Source organism: Wolffia australiana, chromosome 15 (assembly GCF_029677425.1).
Source record: "Wolffia australiana isolate 7733 chromosome 15, ASM2967742v1".
Classification (NCBI taxonomy): Eukaryota; Viridiplantae; Streptophyta; class Magnoliopsida; order Alismatales; family Araceae; genus Wolffia; species Wolffia australiana.
The window spans coordinates 10,177,775-10,196,625 of record NC_135849.1 but is presented as its reverse complement, the minus strand read 5'-3'; positions in this window follow the sequence as shown (position 1 = coordinate 10,196,625).

The following is an 18,851-nucleotide window of genomic DNA, read 5'->3' as shown; positions in this document are numbered from 1 at the left end:
CACTGGAATAACAATGAACGTAATATTTTATATAATGAACATGGTGGTGTAAGATGAACCATAAACTATGGTTAAATGTGCCATTTAAGGCTTCTGGTTTATAAAATAATATTTATAATTTCCTTAAGAGCATAGAGCGAGCAAGGGTCGCATCCACAGAGAGCAAGTATTGAATAGGTGACTTTTTATCTTTGATTACTATATTTTTTTAACTTTTTTTATTGATTTAAGTAAAAAAAAGTCTACTTTACCAAAAGTAAACTGGTGAAATGTAATTCCATAAAATATTCAAAAATCTATAAAAATAAAAAACCCATTTAAATATTTAAAAATATCTAAATAGATATTTTCTGATTTGTGAAAGTATTTTATTTATGAAATTGATGTCAGAAAATTATGTTAGAATACCATAAAATAAAAAAATTGAAAATTCATTATAAAATTGAAATAAACCATTTTAAACTCTAATAACATGGATTTATGATAACTTCAAGGAGAATAAACACATAAAGTGCATCAAAGTACTATAAAAATTAGCATGTTATTTGTGATTATTAGTGTGATTTGGCTTGATGGACACATAATACCCATTGCCAAGTCCTAAATGTCCAACTCTAGCTGCAAGCTCACTTCTCATCATTTCTGCATAACTGATCACCATCCAAACCACCGTCACCACCTATAGGCAGGTTACGTTTCTAGGCTTCCTCGCTGCTTTAGGAACCATTATTTTGTTGGTTTAGCTTGTAAATGCTACGCGTAAGACGGGGGGGAAGGGGGGGATTAGGCACTTTTAAAATTTTCTGGTTCGATTTAAACCTAAATTTTTATATTATACATATCTAGTGTATTATGGTCAAAGGAGATCAGCGTGAAAAAAATAATACAAGTTTGAGCTAATCCCTTACTCTTGGCCTTGGGATATCTAACCCGGAGTTCTATAAACCACTAACTGAGATTTAATGTCCCCGAGCAAAATAACTTGGTTATATGGATACAAGGATATGAAATAAAAAAGGCCAGTGAAGAAAAAAAGTTCTTGACTCCTTTAGTCATGTCAGACGCCCGTCTCTTCCACCTCTGCTTCCTTTTATTGCACATGCCTTTTTCTCTTGGCCCACTTGGCCTAGTCTAGAAAGCCTTCACTAAATTCCAAAATATTTGAATAATTCACATGATGATGTAAAGAAATAATAACAAAACTATGCACAATTTAGATTATGCCTACACCCAATAGAGGTCTCTTTCTTATCCCAAAATCCAACATTTCATTTTATCTAATAGTCAATGATCGTAATAAATCAACACACTTTTATATCAACTTATAAACTACTCTACTTATTAACACTTCTCAATTTATCCAATAAAGACCATTCAACAAGAGGCCCTCTAATTTCAGGATTCAAGTCCAATAAGAGTTTAAGTCAGTGTCTACTAAATAGTAAGGTAAAGCTCAATAGAAGTCCACTAACTGCTTGGGATAAAGTTCCCTAACTTAAAGTCTAAAGGCTCTAAGTGAGATGTCCACAAAGGTAAGCTCTGTAAGATCTGACTACACTTGGTCCACCAAGATCCACTTGGTTAAGCCCAATAATCTATGTTGATTAGGCCCAATAGAATTCTTTGAGATATCCCACTAATATCTCTAACTAGCCGATTAAGATCAGCTCATGAACCCCTGAAAGAGCCTAATCCCCTTAAACATGATTTATTTTCTCTCTATCCTTCTCCCTTTATCCACTATTTCCCTTCTCTTTCTTTCTCTTAAAATCTTGCAGTTCATATCTCTTCTTATTCTCTATTAAAATCCCACACCTTTTCCTTCAAATATAATGTAATCCTCAATTTTTATTTATATCCAATATCAATGGCTCTTACTTTCCTTTTGGTGCTATAAAATTAAAAAGTGAGTAGATAAAGATAATGATTCATGCAACTTTGAATAGATTATGATTAACTAAATCTCTCTTCGCCTTCATCTCCTTGCTCACTTCTCTCTTTCTTTATACCATGTTCCTCTTTAGTAAATGAACTAGATTAAATGTTATGGAAACATATGTGGCCAGCAAGTCAATCACACACTCCACATCTCTTTCATTGTTCTTTAATAGTATTTATTGATTATAGGTCCACAAGTAATGCTTATTATGAAGTCCATGAAGACATCATCCAACATAGTGAATTATGATGAGATCATAATACGAAGATAAATATTCTTTAAGCATGTGTTCTAAATTTTCCTGTTGAATTGAAAAGGAAATAAAATATCATGATTGAATATCACTATCTATTCTAACCCATACGATGAGTATGGTAGCTTTCGTTAACATTAGTGTGTAGACATTAATGATAGATAGTAAGTTCTATTTAGCTGAAAGAGTTCACTGAATGTATCAATGCAAATCTCTAAATGGTATTACACCAAACTGTTTATTAGGTTGATTTACATCATGGTTCTGTATTTGGTCTTTACTCCTAAGACACTAAAGACGTCTTGTGGAGAGACGGTTGTTTATTGGCTATAGCCTACAAGCTCCTAATTATGGAATTCTAAATAGTCTTATTTCAGGTTCAGCAAGAAGTTCACAAAGATGATTGAGTGTTCGAGATGGGATCCTCTACCCTCGATCGAAGAGGAGACAACTCACGTAGAATGATATGATTAAGTCCTTAGCGAAGACAATAATATATCAGAAAAGAGTTCTACGATGACTTCCAAATGCATAAGAATTGAATTAGATGATCCATTGTGGTTTGACAGTTGACCATACCCTAAGTCATATTAGGAGTACTAAGCAGCTAAGAAACTATATGTATATTGTAACTGATGACAGACAGGTTGGGTAAGTGAGTTGATACACACTCATTTGTATGTTCTAGAGCACTAAGTATAGCTTGGCACCCTACCGTCTAGAGTATCGAGTAATCAGTTGGTGAGATTGATACATCATTAATTAATCTATATGATGACATATCAACGCAATGAGGCTGACCAAATGGGTTCAGTTGGACTCAAATTTGGAGTGTTAACCATCCACATTTGGAATCAACATATGAAGGTGATAAACTCAAAATTAGGGTAAAATTACATCGTTGAGAATTTTAGTTTAATCAATAAATTTTTTAAACCTATACTCATAAATAATTTAATTAGCTAGTGACAAGGGTCATCTCCAAGGGAAAGATAGATCTCGATTTGGGTGAAATCACCAAGATGAGAAGATTTATGTATGGTGCATGAGTTAGTGAATGGCATGAAACGAGAGAACAGTGTATGAAGAGAGGTGGATAATTAGGGTTTTAGGAGTTAGGGCTTTAGGATATATAAGGATGTAGAGACAAGAAGGAACAAAGAAGAGGGCATGAGGTGTTGTGATATGGGTAGCAAGGATGAGACGGTAGGATGATTGGAGTAAAGAAGTAAAAATGTTGGCTTAAATGGGAAAGATAGAGGTAGTTAACGAGAACATCGTGGTGTAGGAGGGGACATGAAATGTATGAGAATGGATGATAATGGTGATGACGAAGGCAGATGAATGAGGGTAATGGATGAAGATGATTGGCGAGGATGGTGAATGGAGAAGATAGGTAAACTAACTAAATGTGTTGGAGAAAATTCAATGTAAGGTGAAAGGTTAACCTTAGATCCATACATTCCGCCAAGATCAAGACATCTTCCTGCTACAAATCAACCACCCCACTTCTCTGTTGAACCTCTCCAAGCACCAAAGACACCAAGGAACACTTGATGGACCATCAAAACTTCACTTTCTTTCAATCTGCCTATCTAGGAGCAATTGAGCTAAAAGATGCCTTTTAAAAAGATTGGGGGCTCAATTTATAGTGTATGGATGGATAGAGGTGGAAATATGAAGCTGCCCTTAAAATTTCAGCTTGATCCCTGATAATCTCAATTTTAGGGTTAAAATTCGTCGTTGGTGATTGAGATTATTCAATAAAATATATTTGACCGTACTTGAAAATACGTAGTTAGTGATGAGTACGGATCGTCTCCACAGGGAACGATGATTAAGGAATTACTTTCTTAAACTAGTGATGATCAATGAGCGATCGACAAAAACACAATTCAAGGATATGAGCGAGTGATATCGATTAAGAAGTACTTAATTTATATGTTAATTTAACTTAAATAAAAGAGTAAGTGATTGTGACGGACACGATAATGAACTATGGTATGAACGAGGATAGTGGTTGGATATGGAATGGTACGATGGCAAGGATGGAGAGATGAGAGAGTGGGGACGTAAGTGAGTGAAGTGATAAATGAAACGTTGATAAAAAAAAAAACTATAACTATGATAACGATGATGTTGGGAGAGAAACAACGTAAGGCGAAGACACTTACCTTAGATCCTTACGTTCCGCCAGGATCACGGCAATTTGCGAGTGCCGGTAAGCTCCCCCTCTTCTCTTTTGTCTCTTCCACACACCCCAGACACCAAGAACACTCTTGATGGATCTCAAAACTCACTCTCTTTCAATCAGCCCACAAAAGTGGGAAGCAAGTTCAAGATGGTTTTTACAATGATCCAGGCCTCTATTTATAGATTAGAGGGTATGGATAGAAAGAGGAGGGGAAGATGAAAAGTTATGGCCGTTGGAAGTTGAAGCAATCCTAGCCTTTAATTTCTTCTCACTCCTCATCAATGTCATCAGTTTGTGCCTGTTAAGAAGTCAAAGCAATTGGTATTCTGTGGCTTTTAAGTATTCCGTAGCTTTTCATATTCCATGGCTTTTGTATTCCGTGACTTTTCATATTCCGTGCCACATGTACATGTCAAAGGACAAAAACAAAGAAAAATCTTTCTCAATGCTGATGTGGCGGCGCATCCACGCCACGTCACACTATGCCATAAAAAAACAAAATACTTAAAAATTTCATATTAAATCAAATAAAGCCCAAAAATACGTATAAATATTTTTTGAATCAGAAAAATCATATCTTTCCAAATTTAATATCCAAAACTTCCAGAAAAATCATATTCTTTCTCAAAAAATTATATTCTTTTAGAATATACTATTAGAAAAATCCTAAAATATAGAAAATTCAGAAATTTGTTCTAAAAATAGATTTAATCATTTTAAGCTTGATAACATGCAAATATGAGTAATTTAATGCATAAAGCCGCATAAATATAATAATATAAGGCACTAAAAATGCATGTTATCAGACCCCCCAAGTTAAATCATTGCTAGACCCTTAGCAATGGCATTTAAAATCTCTTGGTAGATACATTCACCTTATAGTCTTAGCAACATGAGCTTGAAGTGATTGTTATATCAATTACACCTCTAAGTACGATTATACCCATGTAATGCTAGAATGCGTATGAGAGACTCCCTTGTGGTTTTGGAAAGAGCTGGTGGTCATGAGGAGTGAAGCCTACTTCTCGTCGGGTATGATACTATAATCTAGGTAATGCTTTCCCTCACTTTCTCACATCACTCACTCATACATGACGGTCCCCACTAAGTTTCCTCCCTCCTAAGAGTAAGACATAGTCACTATTCACTTCTCAAGTAAACACAGAATATCAATTGTGTATCAAGGAATCACGTGTGATGAGGCTACTATCTAACTATGTGTAAAGAGAGAAGAGAATGAGGAATGTCTCAAAAGAATGGGTGAAAGGTATGTTAAGGATGATTGACAGGCATAGAATACTTAAGATAGCTTACTCCCAAGATAGACAACAAGAACAAAATGGTATGAGAGAATATGTGAAGATGGACGTTATTGAATAAGCCTAGATGATAATTTAATCAACATTCATATCGAGTAAATAGAGATGCTTCCAAGAAAAACCCCAAAATTTTTTTTCCTTTTTTCTTTCTTTTTTTTTTCTCTTTTTTTTGTTTTTTTCTTTTTTTCTTCTTTTTTTCTTTTTTTCTTTTTTTTTATTTTTTTCTTTTTTCTTTTTTTTCCTTTTTTTCTTTTTTTCTTTTTTTCTTTTTTTCTTTTTTTCTTTTTTTCTTTTTTTCTTTTTTTCTTTTTTCCTTTTTTCCTTTTTTCTTTTTTTCTTTTTTTCTTTTTTTTTCTTTTCTTTTTTTTTCAACAGGGGTGAACGTAAATGGAAGCTTAGTATGGGAATGGATAATGGTTGATCAACTACACAACATTTGACGCATTCCAGGCTAGTATCATGAAGATGAGCTCAGAAGACAAGACGTAGACATAAACAAAGAGAGGTATACAAAGGAAAAGATATGAGAGGGTGAATCACAAGGGGAAGAGGAGAAGAAAATTGGGAGTGAGCATATCATAGTATTCTAGGACTAGCGGGGAATAGATGGGCACCTATAAGAATGAGTGAAATTGGGTTAATGGTAAGGGTAAGCTAGGGAAAATGGATGAAGAGGGTACACATATAGGTTTCAAAAGGTATTTCAAGGTGGCTCAAGGAAAGGTCATTCTGTGCTTAATAATTTGAAATATGACCATTTTTACCTCAAGAGAGATTCACTTAGTGGAGATTTGAAACTTAAGACTTGATTCACTCATTGGTGGGTGGATGATGGTGGCTCACTCGGCATTCTCCTAAGACGATAGTACTTCAACCCTTTGATTTTCATGTCTGTTCCCCACCCTACCAGATATCCTAACCATTTGGAAGAATAACACATGCATCTAGACCATGGTTCATACCATTAAGAGATGTATTTGATCCGCTACACGAGCCTAACTTCTATACTCATGTTGCTAGGACATGTGATGAGTGGTTCTCCCAAAAGGGCATGTGGTGAGCCTAACTTCTACTCCCCAACTTGAAAGGATGTAAGGAAGAAAAAGATTTTGAAACCAAATTCCCCCCCCTTTGAAATATGCATTGTCCCTAATGCAAGAAATAAAATGGTGGGAGAAGGAATTGTCAAACCGTGATTTTTTATTTTTTTTTGCCACTTATGTCACTGTCTTGCCGTGGATCCTTGTGCTTAGTATGGTTGCCTCCGTAGCTTATTCTCCTAAAAACAAAAAGTTATCTAGAAAGATAGTCAAAAGAGATCAAATGGAAGATTAATAAAGTAAAGGTAAAAAATGAAAGAAGCAAATCTAGGTAAGAAGTGTATTATACTAATGCAAGACTAAACCCCTGGTTCAAGAAGGTCTATCATTGCTTCCATAGGTTGGGGTTCTAGCTCCAGGTATGGTTTTAACCTTTGTCCATTCACCTTGAACTGTGTACCTGTCTTTGGATCTGAAATCAAAACAGCTCCATAATCAAACAGTTTAATAATGATAAATGGACCATCCCATCTACTCCTAAGCTTTCCTGGAAACAATTTCAATCGTGAATTGTAAAGCCATACTTTTTGATTTTCATAAAAATTTCTTCTGTTTAACGTGCTATCGTGAAATGCTTTCATTTTAGATTTGTAAATTACAGAATTTCCGTATGCTTCATTTCTTAGTTCTTGCAATTCTTGGAGTTGTAGCATATGATTTCTACCTGCATCTTCCATAGCAAGATTCAATTTTCTAATTGCCCAATAAGCTCGATGTTGAATCTCAACAGGAAGATGGCATGCCTTTCCAAATATGAGCCTATACGGGGACATCCCAATGGGTCCCTTATAGGCTGTCCTATAAGCCCATAATGCATCGGGTAATCTTTCGCTCCAATCCTTACCATCCGGCCGTACAATCTTCTTAAGGATCTTTTTGATTTCACGGTTAGTAACCTCAACCTGGCCATTGGCTTGTGGATGGTAAGGAGTTGTCATCTTATGATGAACCCCATACTTCTTGAGGAGGGACCTGAAATGTGAATTATTAAAATGCGATCCGCCATCACTTATGATTGCCCTAGGGCATCCAAAACGGGAAAATATATTCTGATTTAAAAATTTAAGTACGACTTTATGATCACTTGTCCTCGTGGGAATTGCTTCAACCCACTTAGACACATAATCAACGGCCATCAGAATATATTGGTGCCCGTGTGATGGTGGAAAAGGTCCCATGAAATCTATGCCCCACAAATCAAATAGTTCTATTTCAATAATAGGTTTGAGTGGCATTGCATCATTTTTCTTAAGATTAACCATCGATTGACATTTCAAGCAATGCTTACAAAACTCAAATGAATATCTAAATAAAGTTGGCCAAAAGAAACCACATTGAAGCACTTTAGATGCTGTAATCTTGGAAGAGAAATGTCCACCACAAAAAGATGAATGACAAAATTCTAAGATACTTCTATGTTCTTCTTCAGGCACACATCTTCTTAATATTTGGTCTACACCTAAGTGAAAGAGTTCAGGATCCTCCCAAAAATAAAACTGAACTTCTCGAAGGAATTTCTTTTTCACTTGTTCATTCCAATCATCAGGGGTTGTTCCCGTAACGAGATAATTAACTATGTGTGCAAACCAAGGAATTCTTTTAGTGCTAACCTTAAGTATGTGTTCATCCGGAAATTTTTCAGAAATAGGGGTTGTAGTGTTGACGTGCAATCTAGATATATGATCAGCTAAAAAGTTTTCTGAGCCACGTCTATCTTTAATTTCAATATCAAATTCTTGCATTAATAAAATCCATCTAATTAACCTAGGTTTAGCTTCTTTCTTATTCATCAAATATCTAATAGCAGCATGATCAGAAAAGATAACTATTTTACTCCCTAGTAAATAAGATCTAAATTTATCTAAAGCAAAAACAATAGCTAGAAATTCCTTTTCAGTTGTAGTGTAATTTACCCGGGCATCTACTAAGGTTTTGCTAGCGTAATGGATGACCACTGGCTTCTTTTCGATGCGTTGACCAAGGACTGCACCTACCGCAAAATCAGAAGCATCGCACATCAGCTCGAAGGGAAGACTCCAGACTGGTGCTTGTAGAATTGGTGCTTGCACTAGAGCTTCCTTAATCTGAATGAAAGCTTTCTTTGCTGCATCGTTAAATTCAAAAATCACATCTTTAACTAATAAATTGGTCAACGGTTTAGACAACTTAGCAAAATCTTTGATGAATCGTCTATAGAAGCCTGCGTGGCCAAGGAATCCTCTAAGTTCCTTGGTGTTGGTGGGAAGTGGAAGGTTCTGGATCACTTCCACTTTGGCCTTGTCCACTTCGAGTCCACGGTTGCTGACTAGATGTCCCAAAACTATTCCCTCTTGAACCATGAAATAGGACTTTTCCCAACTGAGCACTAGCTTTTTCTCCACGCATATCTGCAATACCTTTTCTAAATTAGACAAACATGAATCAAAATCTTGACCAAAAACAGAGAAATCATCCATAAAAATCTCTAAACAGTCACCAACTAAATCTGAAAATAAGGCAGTCATGCATCGTTGAAATGTAGCAGGGCGTTACATAATCCAAATGGCATTCTCCTAAATGCAAATGTTCCAAAGGGGCATGTAAAAGTAGTTTCTCTTGGTCCTCAGGATGAATTTCAATTTGATTATATCCTGAATATCCATCAAGGAAACAAAAATAGTTTTGCCCTGCTAATTTTTCTAAGATTTGATCAAGAAAGGGCAAGGGATAGTGATCTTTCTTTGTTACCACATTCAGCTTCCGGTAATCGATACATATCCTCCAGCTAGTTGGTAATCTAGTTTGGATCTCTTCCCCTTGCTCATTCTTGGTCACTGTTATCCCAGTTTTCTTAGGAACAACATGCACCGGACTAACCCATGGACTATCTGAAATAGAATATATAAATCCTGCTTCTAACCATTTCAAAATTTCTTTTCTAACTACCTCTTGCATGATAGGATTTAATTTTCGTTGACACTCTCTTGCAGGCTTAGCATTATCTTCCGTAAATATTTTATGAACACATATAGATGCATTAATTCCCTTAATATCTGAAATACACCAACCAATAGCAGATTTATAACTTCGGAGCATAGTTAGCAGTTTACTTTCTTGATGCAATGATAATGATGATGATATAATAACAGGGTAATCATTGCTCTCTCCTAGAAATGCATATTTCAGGGTAGATGGTAAAGGTTTCAAATCAATTTTTGAATCAATAGCACAAGCATTTCTCTCAAAATCATCTTGAAAATCATGAGATGAAGAATACGTAATATCAAAATCATGAGAATCAATCAAGCAAATATCTTCACAAGATTTTTCAGGATATTTCATTAGCCTAGACATGTTTATTTCAACCTTCTCTTGTCCAACCTTTAACTCAACAACCCCTTTCTCCCAATCTGTGTTTGCCCTAGCTGTAGCTAAGAAAGGTCGCCCTAAGATTATAGGAGCATTCCTGAGATCTTCGGTAACCTTCATATCAGCCACTATGAAATCTACAGGAAAGTAACATTGCTCGATTTTAACTACTACATCTTCCAACAATCCATAAGGTTTCCTAATAGACCCATCCGCTAATTGCAGTTCTAAAAATATCGGTTCTAAATCTCCAAACTGAAATTTATCGTATAAGGCCTTTGGCAAAATGTTAACACTTGCTCTTGAGTCAAGTAGAGATTTGGAGAAAACCATTCCCCCTATCTCACACTTGATGAAAGGAGCTCCAGGATCCCTACGTTTTTCAGGAAGATTTTGTAGAATAGAACTCAAGTTTTCAGATAATTGGATACGCTTTTGCTTTCTACTAGGTGTACACAAATTTTTCAAAAATTTAGCATATGAAGGAATATGTTGAATTGCTTCTGTCAAAGGAATCTTAATTGTAACTTGCTTGAAAATTTCTAAAAGGTGCTCATCATGTGCATTTGGTTTTATCTTTGAAATTTTCAAAGCATCGGGGAAAGGAATGGACACATAATCTTTAGGATCAAGTTCTTTCAGATTATCTTCTATATCTTCATGAGATTCTTCTACTTCTACTTTTCAGAAACATCAGGAAGAATTTTACCACTTCGTAGCTTGGAAATAGCATGCATGGTTTGATGATTTTCCATAGAGATATGACTGTTAATATAATGTAAATTTCTAGGACTAATTTCAGGTTGAGTTGGGAGTCGACCTTGTTCATGGTTGCGGGAACCATTATTGTCCAATTTACCTTTATAGTCTGCCTTTGCCGCTTGCCCTTCTCGCATCTGTTCCATCTCTTTTTTAAACTCTTGCATCATCCCCAACATTTGAGCTTGCATTTGCTCCATCTTATCTTGTTTTCCTGCACATTTCTATAAAGCTCATCATAAGACGGGTTAGGGTTAGTGTTAGGCTGAAAAGCCTTTTGTGGACCACTGGATAGAAATTACGTTGCTCTTGTTGTTGGAAAGATGATGGGTTAGAGGATAAGATGGCCTTTGCATGTTAGGTCGGTTGTATGTGATATCCCTAGGGTTCCAAGAATTTTGACCTATAGGCCTATTCATTCCTTGCCGATCAATAGCCATAACCTGTTCATGTAAAGGACAATCTACCTCTACGTGATCAGCACTAGAGCAATGATGGCATAATGACATATCTATTTGGGATGGTCGATGTTCCTCGTGAATGCCTATCTTATCTAATCGACTAGTTAGTTCAGACGACTTTAACTAATTGATCAATACGTAAATCAGGTTCAACTGCATTCACGTCAATCATCCCTCCCCTTTTAGGATTTAAATTTCTCCCATTGCGATTAAGAGCAGCGTAGTATGCATCATTTTCAGCTAGTGTTTCCAAAATGCCTAGTGCTTCATCTAAATATTTATGCATAAACGTACCTCCACTAGCTGCGTCGATCATCTTTCGATCTTGATCTCGTAATCCTGCATAAAATTTTTGTACTATCTCCCATTCTTCTATGCCATGGTGTGGACATTTTCTAGTTAATTCTTTTAGCCTTTCCCATGTCTCCTAAGGATTCATCGGGTCCTTGACAAAATTCTCGTATTGCTCGTCGATATGAATTCGTTTTCCAACAGAGTAGAATTTTTTAGAATGCAATTTCCATCTCTTTCCATGAATCAAAATTCAGAGAGAGATGTAAACCAACTTCTAGCTTTATCTCTAAGACTGAAAGGGAATAACCGCATTTTAATCACCTCATTTGTAACATTACGAAAGTGAAATGTTTGACAAATCAAAGTAAATTCTTCCAAATGCTTATAGGGCTCTTCTTGAGATAAACCATGGAAATTAGGGAGCGACTGAATCATATGATGATCAATTTTAAAATTTGAACCCTCGTCGATAGGTGCATTAATCTTAGTAAGGGGCTCGTATCCTAAAGGAGCAGAAAATTCGTTCAATCTACGACGTCTATTTCCTTCATTTATAACACAATTCTCAGGGTGGTTGTTTTGATTATTCGACGCATCTCCTTTATCTCCTTCACTTTCATTCTCATTCTGTTTTTGTGATCGTCTACCGTTCATGATGAAAGATAAAACTAAATAAAGAAAATATAGAGTTTAAGACTTGTACCTTTTCTTCGTGTCTTTGTTGGCCTCGTAGAGCAGTCTGAACTATTTAAATCACTCTAAGAGATAAGATCACAAAAATAAAAGAACTTAAATCCTTAATGGCTATCGTTCCTCGGCAGCGGCGCCAATTGATAATCTCAATTTTAGGGTTAAAATTCGTCGTTGGTGATTGAGATTATTCAATAAAATATATTTGACCGTACTTGAAAATACGTAGTTAGTGATGAGTACGGATCGTCTCCACAGGGAACGATGATTAAGGAATTACTTTCTTAAACTAGTGATGATCAATGAGCGATCGACAAAAACACAATTCAAGGATATGAGCGAGTGATATCGATTAAGAAGTACTTAATTTATATGTTAATTTAACTTAAATAAAAGAGTAAGTGATTGTGACGGACACGATAATGAACTATGGTATGAACGAGGATAGTGGTTGGATATGGAATGGTACGATGGCAAGGATGGAGAGATGAGAGAGTGGGGACGTAAGTGAGTGAAGTGATAAATGAAACGTTGATAAAAAAAAACTATAACTATGATAACGATGATGTTGGGAGAGAAACAACGTAAGGCGAAGACACTTACCTTAGATCCTTACGTTCCGCCAGGATCACGGCGATTTGCGAGTGCCGGTAAGCTCCCCCTCTTCTCTTTTGTCTCTTCCACACACCCCAGACACCAAGAACACTCTTGATGGATCTCAAAACTCACTCTCTTTCAATCAGCCCACAAAAGTGGGAAGCAAGTTCAAGATGGTTTTTACAATGATCCAGGCCTCTATTTATAGATTAGAGGGTATGGATAGAAAGAGGAGGGGAAGATGAAAAGTTATGGCCGTTGGAAGTTGAAGCAATCCTAGCCTTTAATTTCTTCTCACTCCTCATCAATGTCATCAGTTTGTGCCTGTTAAGAAGTCAAAGCAATTGGTATTCTGTGGCTTTTCGTATTCCGTAGCTTTTCATATTCCATGGCTTTTCGTATTCCGTGACTTTTCATATTCCGTGCCACATGTACATGTCAAAAGGACAAAAAACAAAGAAAAAATCTCTTTCTCAATGCTGATGTGGCGGCGCATCCGCACGCCACGTCACACTATGCCATAAAAAAAAACAAAATACTTAAAAAATTTCATATTAAATCAAATAAAAGCCCAAAAAATACGTATAAATATATTTTTTGAATCAGAAAAATCATATCTTTCCAAATTTAATATCCAAAACTTCCAGAAAAATCATATTCTTTCTCAAAAAATTATATTCTTTTAGAATATACTATTAGAAAAATCCTAAAATATAGAAAATTCAGAAATTTGTTCTAAAAATAGATTTAATCATTTTAAGCTTGATAACATGCAAATATGAGTAATTTAATGCATAAAGCTGCATAAATATAATAATATAAGGCACTAAAAATGCATGTTATCAATCCCAGTTCTGGATTGTCGGATAAAAAGCTTGGAAGTTGTATGCGCGGCGTCAAGTGGCTGTGAGGGCGACCGGGGGCACAACGGGTGCGCGCGGGCTGCGACCTGCGCCGGCCACGGTGGTCTGCGTGGGCTGCAGTTTGTGCGGGCACTAGCGGTCTGCGTGGGCCACGTTTTGTATGGGTGACGACGGCCTGTGTGGGCACTGGCCTGCGCGGGCAGAGGCCTGCATGGGCGGCAGCCTATGCAGGCGGCGGCAGTGTGTGCGGCCTACGGCTTGTGCGGGTGGCGGTGGCCTGCGTGGGCTACGGCCAATGTGGGCAGCAGCGGCCAGCGTGGGCTACGCCCTGTGTGGGCTGCGGCCTGTGTGGGCGGCGTCGGCCAGCGCGGGCTGCGACCTGTGCAGGCGGCGGCGGCCTGTGCGGGCTGTGGCCTGTGCGGACGATTTGCCTGTGCGGGTGGCGGTCTTGCGAAGAGGGGCGGTGGTGGCAACAATGAGCGGCGACAGTGGCGATGTTGAACAGAAGGGGACGGGAGAGGGCTAGGGCAAATCTTCCAAGAAGAAAGAAACTTCAATTCTTGAAAATAAATTCGCCAAATGTTTCTTGCAACATTGTCTTACATATAGGCCTTGGAGGAAAGAGAAAATACGGGGCGTCTCGGATGATGGCGGCGACGAGTCCAAAGATGATGCGTTAATGTTATCGTCACCAGTTTCCTTTATCATCTTGTTAGAGAGTGACACATGTGCGCCATGTGTTGCGTGACAGCTCAACGGGCATCGTCATCTTTGAGCATTTCAAGGAGAGACAGGGGGGAGTTATTGGTATTTTTAATGGGTCTTTGCCTCGGTTTATGTAGCACATTTATTGCAAAAAATAATGGCTTTTTTTCTGATTAGTCCACATCTTGTGTGCCAGGAAAATTCAAAAAATCATTTTTTATCTATTAAATGTCATTATAGCATCACAATTAACGATGCCATAATGGTTTTACCTGAATGATTGCCTAACGCCAACCAATAACTGGGTTGATGATTGACTATCGCCAATCATTATATCTAACTATGATTCGTCGTCTTTCGATAAATCAAAAGGCGAAACATGGCGTCACGCATTAAAAGATTTAAAATGAGTTCTAAAATTCATATTTAATAAAATTAAGGCCCAAAAATACAAATAAATATATATATTTACATAGAAAATCCTATCTTTACAAATTTAATGTTGAAAAATCCATAAAAACTATATCTTGACTCAAAAAATTATATTCCTTCAGAATTTGATATCAGAAAATCCCCAAAAATATAAATAAATGCTTAAAATTCTGTATATCATTCTACAAATAAATTTAATCATTCTAAGCTTGATAACATGCATATATAGTTAATTTAATGCAAATAAATGTATAAATATTTTCAGATTAAGCTACTAAAATGCTTGTTATTGTGAAGGTTTGACTCGTTAACTGTAACTTTAGAATCAACTATGTCAAATATGTAACTCAATGTAATAAGAATCCATATGGATTCTAATGCATGCTGATTGTCTTGGTAAATGTCTTAAGCGTGTGTTGATCATGGATTGACCATAAGTTGGTTAATTTTTTACTTCAAGTTACGCTCTGGAATTTCTCCCATTTAGAGTCATAAAAGGACTCCCACTTGGAAATTCATCAAATGACTTTCTGACCTGAAATTCAATGGTCCTCAATCTTCATATTTTGACATCTAAATTGATTTTTTATAAATGCATGTCATTGAATCATTCACTTTAATTTCAAACTCATGACATGTTGTTTTTGTTCTCGGTCGCATATTTAATCTTCATCTTGTTCATTTATCTCTTTGCACTTGAGAACCATTTTTTCTACCTCTTAATTAAAGGCAAAACACAACAGAGTATATCTTTTTAAAATGTATTTCACACAGAATTCTTTTTTCCCTCCAAAATCATTGTATTTTGTTTCTCAGAGTGTTGACACGTTTAGTTCCGTAACTAGGATGGAGAGACATGATAAACTAGCGTATTTATTTTTTCTTTGTTTCTCTGATTTGTTCCTTCAGGAAGTTTCTGACTTCTTGATGTTAATTAGGTTTCTACTTGGTATCAATCAATGTTCATAATTTCATCCATATCATAAATTTCTTCTGCATTGACCATATGATAGATTTCATCCCCTTTGTACCTAAAATCATTCACATTACACTCCTGACATTGCTGAATTTTGGTCTGAAATATGTCATGGGATACTTAATTTCCATTTGAAATGTATGTCATGTTGTTCGTGGGAGCCTTCACACATTTTCCAATGGCACTACAATGGGGAGACACGATGACATGATAGGATTCTTTGATATGTTGGAGTCTTATGTCATTAGAAATATTATATTATTATATTAACTTTAATTTATTATTCAATAACTTATAGTGTTTTGTTTAAATGTTTTTGTTCACCTGTTTGTGCTTCTTATTGCATCTAAAATTTAATATATTGAGGTTCTTATTTAATAATGTTAGAAAATCTTTTTTTCCTCTTTAAAATAAAATAATGTGATATCTCTTACATGCTTTTAGAAAGTAGTTCTGATGCATGCCCAAGGCATGGTATACTTGTCGGGTCATGAGACCGTGATTACCATGAACCATTAATGATTCGGGTAGTGGAAGACAAAAGAAAATCATAATGAACATTTAAAGTACAATGATTGAATCACCTTGACACAAAACATGTCCACAATTTCTAGTTTCCCTGGTGAGTCGTGTAGAAAGATTCAATTTTTGAGTCTCTAGATGTATCAATGTGATTCTTGACACATCAAACTTTCTACTTCATCTTGATGAGCCCCATTATTGGTCCACCATCATCGGTTTGTTTTGTGTAAATGTTTGCATATGATCCAGTGGGCCCATGTATCAGTTTAGTTAATGACTACGATGCCCCACTAACCTTTATTAGTCAGACTTATTAATTATGACTTAACTATTGTCCAAGAGGAATGAATCGAATATTAAAAATGTGGGATAATTTTTGTACCATAATTCTTTTGAAGTTCCCTTCCATTTTATGTCGTGTTATTTACAATTTTAAACATGACTAATTTGAATGTTTCTATCAAGTTCATAAGACATAACACTGTCGGACTTCTGAGGCAACACCTGAATGATGTCTAGTTGGATGTAGTGCGACGATCAAATGGAGACAAGCAATATTAGAAGGAGAAAGGGGACCATTTTCTGGAACCCCATGAAATAAAAACATTATTTTTTGTGTGAAAAAAATTATTTTATCCACAATTTATTTAATAAAATTTATAATATATCATTCCTCATAGTGAAATATTATATCTCTTATTTTGAGCTATAAATAGATGTATAGTAACATGTGATGCGACAACCAAATATGTAAAATAACTCGCGATGGTGAGAAAAGGAGAAAGAGGGGCCGTGTATAGTGGAGCCCCTTGAGATGGGACCAATACGTTTTCCGAGATTGATTTAATACACTATTCTTATATGCTATTCATCGCGAGCTATGCTGATAGAAGATGCCTAGTTCGGTGCAATGCGATGACTAAATGAACTAGGCAACTTAAGAAAGATTAGGCGAACTAACAAGAGATGTCTTGTTGGCCACAACACAAGGACCCTATTTACTAGAACCCCTTGAAATACAAACATTATGTACCCCACAACTGACTCGCTACATTAAATTGTCATAGTCAAAGTTCATGCCAATATCTTACTTGACTTTTGGCATTGGTTCCAGGAAAAAAATTGAATGTTTATCTTTTAATATCATCTCTTAGCTCTTTACTCAAGTCAAAAACTATGACTTTGACACTGAATAGCCAAGCAAATAGGACTGATTCTAGACTAGGTCTGTCCTTGTCCTTGACCGCACCAAAACTAGAACTCTGACTTTGCATCTTTGACTTTTACGGTGACTAGTCACCCTGACCTGTCCAAGAAAGTATAAGAGCCCGTGAGAACACCACACCCAGATTCCCAGACTGAAGTGAACTTCAGGTCAAAGTTTTAAGTTTTTCCTGAAACGGATACGGAGAGGGTGACGTACCATAGATTTGATTTAGACCCATCATCCCTCCATCAGCCATAACTCCCCCATCAGCCAAAGATCTGTCATCTTCCCCCATGGCTTCGCCAGTGGCGTGACGGCGCCGCCAGTGAACGGTGGAGCGGGGCAAAGAAACGAGCCGCGGTGGGCCGCGCTGGTTCGTGTGGTCTGGGAGGTCCATGGGAGCGAGGCGGCTGGGCCCGAGCTTATCCGCGCCAGCTCGCAGGACCGGGGCGCCACTCGATCGGAAGGCAAGGATTGAACGGGCGTGTGATTGGCCGGAGATGCAGGAGAAGAAGAAGGCTTCTCTCCCGGCTCGTGGGGATTCGGAAATTCCTCGGCACGTGGAGGCCCACGCAGTTCAAGAAGATGACGCCGCCAGCCACATGAGTCCGCGCAAGTGGGCGAGAACGCCGTTCTTTTTTATTTGTTTTTCGCGGTGGTTGAATGAATTTATGCGCAAGTCTGGAAAGCTTCGACCGGAAGTTCGATAAGGCCTTTAATCTGAAGGGATCCAGCGCAAATGACGCGATATATCCTCTCTAGTCTCTATCCATCTCTGTCTCGCCTCTATTCTCGGCCGGAGGTTTCTTTTTTTGGAAAGAGAGCGATAGACAGAGGAAGATCCGAAGAGGGCGAGTTAGAGATTCGGAGAGAGAGAGAAGAGAGGTAGATGGAAAGATAAAGACAGAGAGAGAGAGAGAGAATAGGGATTGACATAAAGATGAGGACAGATGGAGAGAAGAGAGATAGATGGAAAGATAAAGACGGAGAAAGAAGAGAGATAGAAAAAGACCCAGAGAGAGAAGAAAGATAGATAGAAAGATAAAGACGGAGAAAGAAGAGAGATAGAAAAAGACCCAGAGAGAGAAGAAAGATAGATAGAAAGATAAATACAGAGAGAGAGAGAGAAGAGATATAAATAGAAAGATAAAGACAGGAGCGAAAGATAGACAGATAGATAAGACATAGAAAA